The sequence below is a fragment of the Aedes albopictus genome, chromosome 3 (assembly GCF_035046485.1).
Source record: "Aedes albopictus strain Foshan chromosome 3, AalbF5, whole genome shotgun sequence".
In the NCBI taxonomy this organism is placed as follows: domain Eukaryota; kingdom Metazoa; phylum Arthropoda; class Insecta; order Diptera; family Culicidae; genus Aedes; species Aedes albopictus.
In genome coordinates this window covers 142796270-142808504 of record NC_085138.1, presented here as the reverse complement: position 1 = coordinate 142808504, position 12235 = coordinate 142796270, and the positions used below count along the sequence as shown (strand labels likewise).

The 12235-nt window shown below is 40.4% G+C and overlaps 1 protein-coding gene across 16 annotated transcripts in view; it reads right to left on the bottom strand.

Moving 5' to 3' along the window:
* LOC109424083 (uncharacterized) overlaps positions 1 to 12235 on the bottom strand; it is a 638365-nt gene that overhangs the window by 531920 nt on the left and 94210 nt on the right. The gene's annotated exons all lie outside the window — the stretch shown is intronic.

Here is a 12235-nt window from a genome sequence, read left to right as displayed (position 1 = left end):
AGAATGAACAAAGATCCCACACTAGCGACGGCACTGAGAGAAAGAATCGAATACTACAAAGCAAAGGGTTACGTACGAAAACTATCAAAAGCAGAACTTCCGGAGCAGACACATCGTTTCTGGTATATTCCAATATTTCCAGTGTTTAACGCAAACAAACCAGGAAAGTTGCGTATTGTCTGGGATTGCGCGGCAAAGACCGGAAGCGTATCGCTGAATTCAATGCTGATCAAGGGTCCCGATCAGCTAGTCCCCCTCAACAATATTCTGTACAGGTTTCGGGAGAATAGGATCGGAATCTGCGGGGACATTAGGGAAATGTTTCTCCAGGTTAGAGTCACAAAAGAAGATCAGAATTGTCAACTGTTTTTATGGAAAGATTATCCTGAAGATGATATGCCGTCTACATACGTGTCGCAGATTATGAAGTTCGGCGCAAGCTGTTCTCCAAGTTGTGCACAGTTTATAAAAAAATTGAATGCAAGCAAATACGTTGAACAATTCCCGAGGGCAGCCGAAGCGATCACCAAACAACATTATGTGGACGACATGCTGCTCAGCGTAGAAAGCGAAGAAGAAGCCATTCAGGTAGCACAAGAGGTCCGATACGTTCATGCTCAAGCTGGCTTCGAAATTCGGAATTGGACTTCGAATTCCATCTCTGTTCTTCAAGCTCTTCATCAGGAAAAGACATACCTCAAAAGTCTTCACTTTGGATCGGAATCTACTGTGGAAAAAGTCCTCGGCATGTGGTGGTGCACGAGCATAGACAGTTACACCTACAAACTTTCGCCAAAGTACGATTATGAACTTTTGAGTGGAGAAAAAAGTCCGTTTTTGATCCTTTGGGCCTACTCTCCAGCGTACTTGTCTTCCTCAAAAAACTTTTCCAGGAGATTTGGCGTTCCGGCATAGATTGGGATGATTAAATACCAGACAGTCTGCATACCAAATGGATGCAATGGTTGCGCATTATTTCAAAACTACAAGATATCAACAATCCCGGTTGTTACCGTGCCTTGACAATAATCAGTACCGATACGAAGATTCAGCTACATACATTTGTAGATGCTAGCGAGTTAGGATACGCGGCGGTTGTATACCTTCGACTTCAACAAGGTAATAAGGTGGAGTGCGCGATCGCCGGTGCTAAATCACGAGTAGCACCCTTGAAATTCATCTCTATCCCAAGACTGGAGCTACAGAGCGCAGTTCTTGGCACCAGGCTCGCCAACACAATTTCTGAGACACTGTCTTTCGATATCAGCGAGAGATTTTTTTGGACCGATGCGCGAGACGTCCTTTGTTGGTTGCGCTCAGACCACCGCCAATATACGCCATACGTGGCCTGGCGAGTGAGCGAAATATTGGATACAACGGCTGGCCACCGAAAAATGACGACCATAACTTCTAAGATGGCGGCCCAATATTCAAGATGATAACTGTTTCAAGAAGTTTTAGGCTTTAAAATCATGCAGTATAGGATTAGTTTGGTATGGGGAAAACGTATAGAGTCCAAAAATGGCGACCAGAGTATCCAAGATGGCGGCCAAAATGTCCAAAATGGTGGCAGTTTTGAGGAATTTCAGGCTCTAATACCGTGTAATATTAGGTTTTGATGGTCTCGGGACCAGTTTTAGACTCAGGCAATCTGGCGTAACATATAAAAAATCAGAAATGTATGTTTTATAGTTTTTAAGATATGATTTTTTGAATGTAGAGAGTCATATAATTTGATACTAGCTGCTCTAAAATTGCCTAAAATTGTAAATTCTCCTAAAACTATGCCTTGGACTTGGTCTGCCTCTCTTAAACTTATTATTTAGAGCACTTCCACAGTTAGGCCGTTACAAATATTTATTTCACTTTTTGTCCCACCACTCTTTGACCGGTCGAGGGGGGGGATAAAAATAATAAAGCATTTAATTTGAAAAATATTAAAAACTCATCGGATTTGTTAAAGAATTTTAAGCAAGACCCGAAATTTTGATAAATATTTTTTTATCTGCCCCCTCAAAATGCAAAATCCAGCCAAAAATTTTTGAAGGGGGGGGGAGACAAAAAGTCAAAATAAAATTTGTATCAGCCTTATTAATTGAAAGACATTCTTTTCCTTCCATTGCATAAATTTGTACAATTTGTGTGGCAAGTACAATGATACACTATGCCCAGGGAGTCGATATTTTTTCCAGACCGGAACGGGAATCGAGCCCGACGTCTCTGGATTGGCGATCCATAGGCTTTAGCACTAGGCTAACTGGAGACCCCTGAGTGATTTCTAGTGTTTTTGGTATCCATAATTTAATAAGGATTCAAAATATAATCAAATCTAAAAGAATGTTTTGTATTAAAAAAATGAAACCTTTTATTTAAAAAAAAAATCTCAAAAACTAAAAAAAACATATATCTCCGATTTTTTGATATGTCACGCCAAATTTCCTGAATTTTTTGCTAAAAATATAAAACCAGTGTACCCCTTTGGTACCAAGACCAATAATTTGGCTCCTTCAAGTATTTTTCCCTCAAAGTTATTATTTTTTTAATGTTTAGTTTTGACCTTGATTCTTAGGACCACCCTATCTGTTAATTGGTCACTCTAATGAATAAATAAAAAATACGGGTCTAATTTTTTTTCGATGATCTACAAACCCACAAAGTTTCACGACAATCGGAGTTGCACTATATCGTTTTCCTATGGAATGGCTGAATTTCTGATAAAAATCGTAACAATGCTGGAGAAGCCATTCGGAAAATCCCAGGAAAAATTTATAAAGCATTTGTGAAGTGTAGGAAAGACGTCCAGTTCGGTACAAAGGGTTCTTTATTATCTACCTTACATTACGCACAGGCCTACTACAGAAGATTTGTTTAAAATGTCCAAAGAATTTCTGATCTTACGTTACAATAATAAACAGATTTTAAAAATAGAATTCTAGAGCAAATCCAAAATGAATTCCTGGAGAAATCTTCGGAATAATTTTTAAAGACAATTACACCGTCTTCGACCTTACGGCCACTACAGACTGAACAGTACAAACATTCGACAACGGACAACACATATAACACCCAGTGGCCCAGTGGAGAATTTTCCGTTTGACGAAAAGTTTTCCCCGACTGGAGCGGGAATCGAACCCACACTCCGAGGCTTACAAGACACCTAAACGACTGACGCCGCTAACCGCTCGGCCACGAAGCCCAATTTTCAGAGGAATGCACGATGAAATTCGTAGATCCGTAGAATTCTTGGAAAATCTTTAGGGAGTTTATTTATGTATTCCTTACGAATTATTTGAAAATACTTGTAACAATCCTCGACAAGTCTCGTATTCCTGGAGAAATTCTCGAAATAAAATCATGTATAAACCCTTTGAGGTTACCATCAGTTTTTCTGTTTATTCTCTTTTATTTATTTAACAAATCGTTTGACAATCTTATTGCGAACACTATGCCAATCGAGACGCAGTCGACCATTAAAATACCAGTGTACAACTAGCTCGGCCACGAACGCAATTGTGCTGATGATCAATCCGTACGTCAAAATATGCCAAAACGAAATCACCTCTTCAAACGGCAAGAAGTCATACTCGAAATCCAGTTTCCGTTTGTACAAGGTAAGCGATGAATCATGCCAAAACTCCCACAATCCACTCTCCCAAAGTTTGTCATAAACTTCTCGAAATTTCTTGCTAAACGGATCGTGTTTCGAGAAAGAATGCACTCGGAAACCAGTAAGCAGCTGTTCCTGCAACACGTAGTACCGGTATTGATTTCTCGAAAAGTCGAAGTTTTCTATTCCGCCGACGATAGTTTTGGCCTTTAAACAACCCAGTGTCCTTGCATAGTTCAAGTATCGAGGGTGATCAAATGGTATTTTTTCGTTGCCTAGTGCGGCAGTTTCCAGGAGTTCCGGTCTATATCTCATCCAGTATTCCACACTAGTATTATGCATCAAAGTAGGGATTCCAGATCCTACGAAGTCGTCCACCGTGTCGTAGTGTGGTTGGTACTTCAAGGCCATCATGAATGCAAGCATCTTGGCACTGTAAGTCTCGCACAGAATGAACATCAACACCGATAGGGCGCAAAAGGTTGTTCGTTCGATGAATCGCATCTCATGTTCCGCTATGGGAGGACCAAAAATGGTGATTTCTATAAGACTCCGAGGAAAAGTATGTTTCAGAAAACAACTCATGCCGGCACAAAGTATTCCCAATATGAGCAAGAAGATCCAAATGTCGATCTCGAATGGTTTAGTTAGTCGGTTAATGTTGTTAACTTTTCGTTCTGGGACTAGCAAACAAATTCCTTCATGCATAGGGAAAATAAATACATCCGTTTGTTGCCAGCGCAAAAACAAATTGGGAATCAAGTTGATATGGTTGTCCCGAAAGAGTTTCAGCTTTTCATCAAGTGGGGCAGGTGTTTTCCACCATACGCAGGTAGCATTGATTTTCGTACAAAATGTTTCAACAGACATATACGTTGGACCTTGCAATTGTCCATTCTCGTAGAAGAGTAATGTTGAATGTTCCTCTGCGGCCACATTGAATTGGTGTCCTCCCAAGTTGACAAAATGGTTGTACAATAATACTGCAGACGCTTTTATAGTACCATTGTAATCCAATCGAGCTATCTTTGTGAAATAGTTCATCGCGAAGAGGGCCACAGAGGAGTCTCCAAACCCCAGTAGAAGAACTGAATTGATGATCCCCGCATATATCACGCAGCTGCTGTAGGCCTGCAAAACATAGCTCAAATCAATTGAATCCGGTGCGTTGATCGTAACGAAGATTATTTTTCCATATCGGTCCCACTTTTCATGTTGTGTCATCGCTACCGCTATTCTCTGCCCAAATGCTCTTGAATCATTGAAATCCAATTGAACTACGAAGATTGAACAGCGTCGATACATAAGTGGGAATGTTTCCAACGTTGCATAAGCTACAGGATTGCGAAGGAGCGACACAACTTTGGCAAACTCCTTGATAGTTTCTTCCCATGCCAAATTCGTCGCGTTGTTTCTTATAACACAAATATCCTCTTGAGCAAGTGACACATCAAGATGCTGGAGTTGGACCACGGTTTCTATTAGAGATTGAGCAAGTTCATCGTTGTCAGAGTTTACATGGCTGAGTAGTGAAAAACACAGAATAGTGAGGATTAGAATCTGCATTTCAACCGCTGGTTTTGATCAGGAGCTGTGACTGAGGAGAATATTGCAGAAACCTAGCTAGACATGGTAGGTCCGTTGCATTTCAATTGATCCCTAGAGGAAGGTAATTTTGTAGTTGAATTGGAAAAATACTATTTAATGTTTTATTTAGGATCCCATATCTAGTATTATTATCAACCACTTCCATCGAATGTTTGCCTCAGCTCGAGCTTATTGTGATAAAAGTACATTATATTGCACTAAAAATCGTATTGCTACATGCCAAAAGGTCACCATTGAATTTCAGTTGCCGGCTTACATGGAAAGCGTGATTGAATTCAAAATATGTGGTTCACCCTCGTGAAAGTGTGCACTAATTTGTTTCTTGTTGGTGGGATTCTGGGGAACAGGAATGGGAAATGTCATAAAAATGTAATTTTGTTTTTCGCTAATATCTCCGTCCCTAGCATGAACATTTTTTTGTCAACATCATTAATTTTCCATAATTAATCATCACTATAGATTGGTAAAGTAAACGGATGGAAATTTACACCGCAAGTGATGGAAATAAAATGTCATGACCTTTTTTTTTCATGAGACATTTTCTATCATTGCTCATGCTTACTGACATTTTTAGATGCATTTCACTGGGGATCTTGGGGTGGCTTCAAAAGGGTTTGAAGATAGAACTACGGTTGGATCAAAGCTTAGGTACAACTTTGCTGGGATTGGAAGACACCAACAGGTTTTATGATGAGATTCATATGTGGATTCGGCAGGTGAAGTTAGGATTTGGTGGAATGCACAATGGTCCACGAAACAGATTTACGAGGAAAGATGCATTCAGTGCCTTCAAATGATGTTCTAGATTAAAATGGTCTTCTACAAAGTTGTTCCTAAAAATAAGGCCCTCTTTTCAATATAGATGAAAATTAGCGTGGTCCATATTTTCAACGAAATTGGTAACCAAACTTTTTTATTTGCAAGAATAACTATATACGCTCTTCGGAATAGTTGTAGATCTATCAATTTTGAGCAAGTTTGCTGAAGACACTTTTTATGTAGCTTTAAAATTGACCGATCTAGAGGTATTTCTCTGAGTAAGCTTAGGGTGGTTCAAGAAAAACCGGTTTTCTGGTGTTAACTTTTTCAGTTTCGATTTTTCATCAAAGTCGCCCAAGAAACACTTGTAGACCATTTGAAGACGCGTCGTTTCGTGCGCTGAGATGGTCGTTATCTCTTTTGGTTCAAAAATTACAGGCATTTTTCTTAATAAATCACAGTGTTTTAAAAAGGCGTTATGACGGGTTGTGGCAAACATAAAAAATATCTTTTGCCCGCATTCAAAAGAAGAAATGTTGTTATAAAACATATAAAAAAATAAGAGGGGTGTTATTTTTGTAACTCAAGTGAAAAATACTTGAAAAGTGCCAATTTTTTTCTAGAAAATCATCAATTTCTTTTGAACGGAATGACGTAGCAACATTCTCAGCACACGAAAATGTGCGTTTTTTAAAGCTCTAAAAATGGTTTTAAGACAACTTTGATGAGAAATTTGAAACAAAAAAGATTAAGCGTTTATACTGTTTTGACCAAATTTGGAGTATTTTCCCATAGTTTTTATAGGGTGACGCTAGAACCTGCTGCTTTATCTTTTTTGGTTCACATTTCTCGTCGAAGTCGCCTAAGAACAACTTTTGGAGCTTTCAAAACGCGCATTTTCGAGCGCTGAGAATGTTGCTACCGAATTCCGTTCAAAAGATATTGCTGATTTCACTAGTTTACAGCATTTTTGAACTCGGTAAGCTGATGATCATTTTTGGTGTAGAATCATGCCCTGAGTTCGAAAACGCGAAGGAAAAAAATTACAGTAGAGCGGAAAATTTTTCGACTTTCCATACAAGGTTGATGATTTGAAATCGATTTTTGTTCTATTTTTAAGCAACGTTGCTCACTTCACACACCTCATTCTCCGTAATCAATGCTCCGATTGAGCTGAATTTTTTACTGTAACTCGCCTACATATGATATGTCAAATAAACGTCGAGAAAGAATTTTTAAGTTGGTTTTTTCTTATTGAAACAAATACATTTCTTCAAAAAAATTAGAGAATTTTGCTAAAATTTAAGAAGATCGTCCCTAAAACTCGCCAATATCTTGAATTTCATCAATCTGACGCAAAACCTGTATTCAGATGACCGAATGGTATTGTATTCAGCTTTTAATTTATGGAAAAAGATTTAAAATTGGTTGAACAAAACGCAATATATTTGAATTTTAGTAAATTACATATTTTGAAAAGTTGCAAAACTCGATATTGAGCTAAATCTCAAAAACTGTTCTACTTTAAATTTTTTGAAGGTCGGTTTCGAAATCAGCACTAAATTGTGCTTCAAAAATTTTGGTCGTTGACAGAAGTTCACGACTTTCGTTTTATTTTGTAAGCTTGTGTTTTCTAGAAAAAATGGGCACCTTTCAAGTATTTTTCACTTGCGTTACAGAAATAACACCCCTCTAATTTTTTTTATATGTTTTATAACAACATTTCTTCTTTTGAATGCGGGCAAAAGATATTTTTTATGTTTGCCCCAACCCGTCATAACACCTTTTTGAAAAACTATGATTTTTTTACGAAAAATGCCTGTAACTTTTGAACCAAAAGAGATAACGACCATATCAGAACTGAAAAAGTTAACGCCAGAAAACCGGTTTTACTTGAACCACCCTAAGCTTATTCAGAAAAATACCTCTAGATCGGTAAATTTTAAAGCTACATAAAAAGTGTCTTCAGCAAACTTGCTCAAGATTGAAAGATCTACAACTATTCCGAAGAATGTATACAGTTATTCTTGCAAATAAAAAAGTTTGGTTTCCCATTTCTTTGAAAATATGGACCACGCTTATTTTCATGTACACTGAAAAGAAGGCCTTATCATTAGGAACAACTTTGTAGAAGACCATATTAATCTAGAAAATCATTTGAAGGAGCTGAATGCATCTTTCCACGTAAATCTGTTTCGTGGACCATTGTTTATTGTAAAACTGAGCAATGAGGAATCTTGTGAATGAATGATCCTGATGCTGCAAAACCTTTTAAAATTGTTCTTCAACGCGTATTTCGAAAGATTTCTGGAGGAATTTCTTAAGAAGTCCTTGGAGGTGTCATTGGAATAATCATTTGGGAAATCCTAGAAGGCATACCAGTACAAGAATTCATGAAGAAGGCCCTGAAAGACAAACTGGAGAAACACTCGGGGCTCTAGGAAAATTCTTTCTATGAATTCCCGGAGGTGTGATTAGAAATACGTTAGGAAAAACGATGAAGGAAGAATTCCAATTAGAATGTCTATTTAGATGGCACTTGAAAAGAATTCCTGGAGCATGCCTTGGAAGGTTTTTTTTTTAATTTCCAAAAGGAATCTTTGAAAGGTTTTCTGGAGGAATCTTTTTAAGTACTCCAAGAAGAACATTTAGAAAAGATCTTGGAGGAATCCATATATAAATTCAGACATTCCTTAGAAAACGGTATAGTACATGTACGAGAGTGGATTAACATCCCCCACGAACTACAACCCTGTGCTGCAATGCAATGATACCACTGTGACCACTATCGTTGTTGTGTACGATGAACTACCTACGTTGCAGTTCAACAGATGCAGAAATCCGCCTTTGTATCTGCTACAGCGTACTCGACATCAAACAATAGCTACCTTCCACCGTATATTCAAGCCAGTAGTGATCACAACAGCCACGTCGAGTCGAGAGAACATAGGTGCTGAAAGAGCTCTAAAACACCGATGATCACCCGAACGTTGCAGGAGAGTCTCTACAATGTACGAAAAAGACTTTGGGCCAAGAGATGACCAGATACAACGACGGGAGATCAGTCCACTTCGATCGTCACCGCGAGTAAAACATCCTCCGCTTATAATTTTATATTAAGTAGTAATGTAGAAATAAATGTAGTAAATGTAGTGTTTGTTCTCTTTAAAATAAAGTGTTATTATTGTACCATCGTCGTGAGTGTCATCATTAGTGCTGCAAGGAAGATTCCAGACTACTAGATAAGCGGAATCTAGAACCAAGGACCGTGACAACCCTCCGCAGTGATCCTCACCAACCACTCAAGTCCCACGTTAATGACAAACCCCATCAGTGTTGGTGTCGACAGGGAAACTCCACTAATCGAAGGTAATCGTCGACATATCCAACATTTTGGTCCTTCGAGCCGGATGTCCTAACCCGGGGACCAGTTGGAAGGAAACCACCATTGTTGTTACGGTACAACAACGCGAGGGTGTCGCCATCGCACCGGTTATAATTCGCCATCGAAGTTAGGAACTGCAATTGGAACCCATTTGTTTGTTAAGGAGCGCCATTCTTGGAGGATAAAGAGAACAACAGCTGCATTGAACAACTATTTTACGCCAATTCAACCATTGCGCTTTGGGCTGTTGCGAACCTGAAAACATTTTGAAGTTGGACGAATACTTTGGACATCGGTGAAGCATTCAATCGCTGCGTTAGGCAACATTAGGAGAGCACAAATATTTGGATTCGATGTGCTTCTGGACCCCCCCCCTCTTGCGCTGGAATACCGAACGGGCAGGAGTAACTGTTTTGTCAGGTAAATACTCATTAGTTCGGTATATGTCTAGCCGTAGCGTATTTTGCATGTTACTAATGCCAATATTTCGATGCATGCTGTTGGTGTTATTGTATGCGGAGACGACAACCGTCGTCGAAATCACTTACAACCGTGGTTTCGCTTTCGAGGATTAGACTGGTTCAACCTTCGACATTCGGTTTTGGATAATCGGTGGACCAACGGGTACCGATCGTTCCGTCCAAACCGGACGGCAACAGTGGACCGCTGCTGTGGACAGTTGTGGAAGAGGGAGCGCCATCCTACTCCCTTCTTGGTGAGTGAATTATAGTATATGTACTGCACCGCCGAAGCTAGGCCTGCGGATAATACACCATTTTAAATGAAAATTTTGTGAATCCTCTTCAATTACTGCCACGCAAGCCCTGTTTGAGAACTGCTCGTTAGAGCAAGTCTGCTGGAAATTCATCCATCTAGCATTCTCGACTTTTGGATCTGGTTTTGCGGAGTTGTAAGTCCTCCAGGTTAGTTCTACGGTATATGTCCTACCGAAGCTAGTCCTACGAATACTACATGCCAATTATTCCTCTTCAAACTACCACGAAACTTGCATTTGACTGTTGGAGCCAAGTAATTGATGATCAACCGTTGAGCATTGCCATACTTGGTGAGAAATATCGGAATTCGGGATTAGTGCCGCTGTAGGTACCTCCAGGTAGGTTGCCACAGTATATGCCCGGCCGAAGCCAAGGTTTCTCTGGATATTACACCACACCTTCTCCTCTTCTCTGAACCCAATTGGAAATGAGCCGCTGCCGTACCAATACTTGTGTGACGTCATCGAAATACTAAAGCGTGTTGATTGATTTGGATTCCTAGAACAGTTACCTGTTCTGTCAGGTCAGTGAATTTGGACAGTATATGTATGTCCGCCGAAGCAAGTCGACACGCGGAATATTACATAATTTCTTCCTGTATCCCTCCATTGACGTCACAATATGGCACCCACTACAAGGAAGGGAGCATCTCTGCGGCAGCTGACGATGCAGTTGGAAGATGTAACGCTTTCCTTTGACGATATTGCATCTTTCATCCAGAAGTTTGATGACCAGACTACAGCTTCACAAGTTGAAGTTCGTTTGGAGAAAATTGATGAGTTATGGGAAAAATTCAGTGACGCTTTAGTGGAACTGAAATCGCACGAAGATTTTGAAGACGAGGAGAAGTATTTCGAGAAACTGCGGTTGAAAATAAGCGAACGGTACTATGAAGGGAAGTCCTTTTTGAAGGATAAGGTTAAGGAACTGCATGAGCCGTCCGATTTGGAACAATCCTTTCGTGAACCGTCTATGCTGGGTGTTCTCGATCACGTTCGTTTACCGCAGATCAAGCTGCAAACGTTCAGCGGGGAAATCGATGAATGGTTGAGCTTCAGGGATTTGTTCACCTCATTGATTCACTGGAGAACCGATTTGCCAGAGGTGGAGAAATTCCATTACTTGAAAGGATGTCTTCAAGGTGAACCGAAAAGTATGGTCGATTCCCTGAAGATTACCAAGGCTAATTATCAGATCGCTTGGGACACCTTGTGTAAGCGATACAACAACAACAAGTTGCTGAAGAAGAAGCAAGTTCAAGCTTTGTTCAAGCTTCCGACCCTCTCCAAGGAATCCATATCCGAGTTGCGAACTCTAGTGGAAGGTTTCGATCGGATCGTCCAAACGCTCGATCAAATCGTGGATCCGGCGGACTATAAGAACTTGTTGCTAGTGAATCTACTAACTATGCGTCTGGATCCATACACCCGCCGCGCATGGGAAGAATGTGCGGCTACTAAGGAACAAGATTCACTAGAGGACCTAACCGAATTCCTTCGGAAACGAATTCAAGTTCTAGAATCGCTCCCGCCAAGGTCGGCGGACCCCAGGTCCCATCCTCCATTACCTTCATCCAAACCTAAGTTACCGACAGTGAAAACGAGCTACAACTCGGTTCAACCGAACCCAGGAAGATGTATGGCTTGCAAGGATAGCCATCTTCTATACCAATGTTCCGCATTCCTACAATTATCCGTGGCGGACAGGGACTCGTTGCTGAAATCCAAAGGACTTTGCAGAAACTGCTTCCGATCTGGGCACCAGGCGAAGGATTGCCTATCAAGGTTCTCCTGTCGGATCTGCAAGAAGCGACACCATACTCTGATATGCTTCAGAGCGGAGAAGGACAATAACGTCACGACGGCGGTTGCTGGGGGCAACCAACCAACGAATTCCCAGGTTTCACATGGATCCACAAGCTCCAATCCTACACAAGTGGCCAACGTGGCGGCTACAGACGTTTCGGCATGTAACGTTGCTCAGGTATCATCAAGAATCCTGCTTGCAACAGCGGTAGTTGTTGTCGAGGATGATATTGGTGTTAGGTTCAACGCTCGAGCTCTTTTGGACTCCGGGTCAGAAAGCAATTTCGTGTCGGAA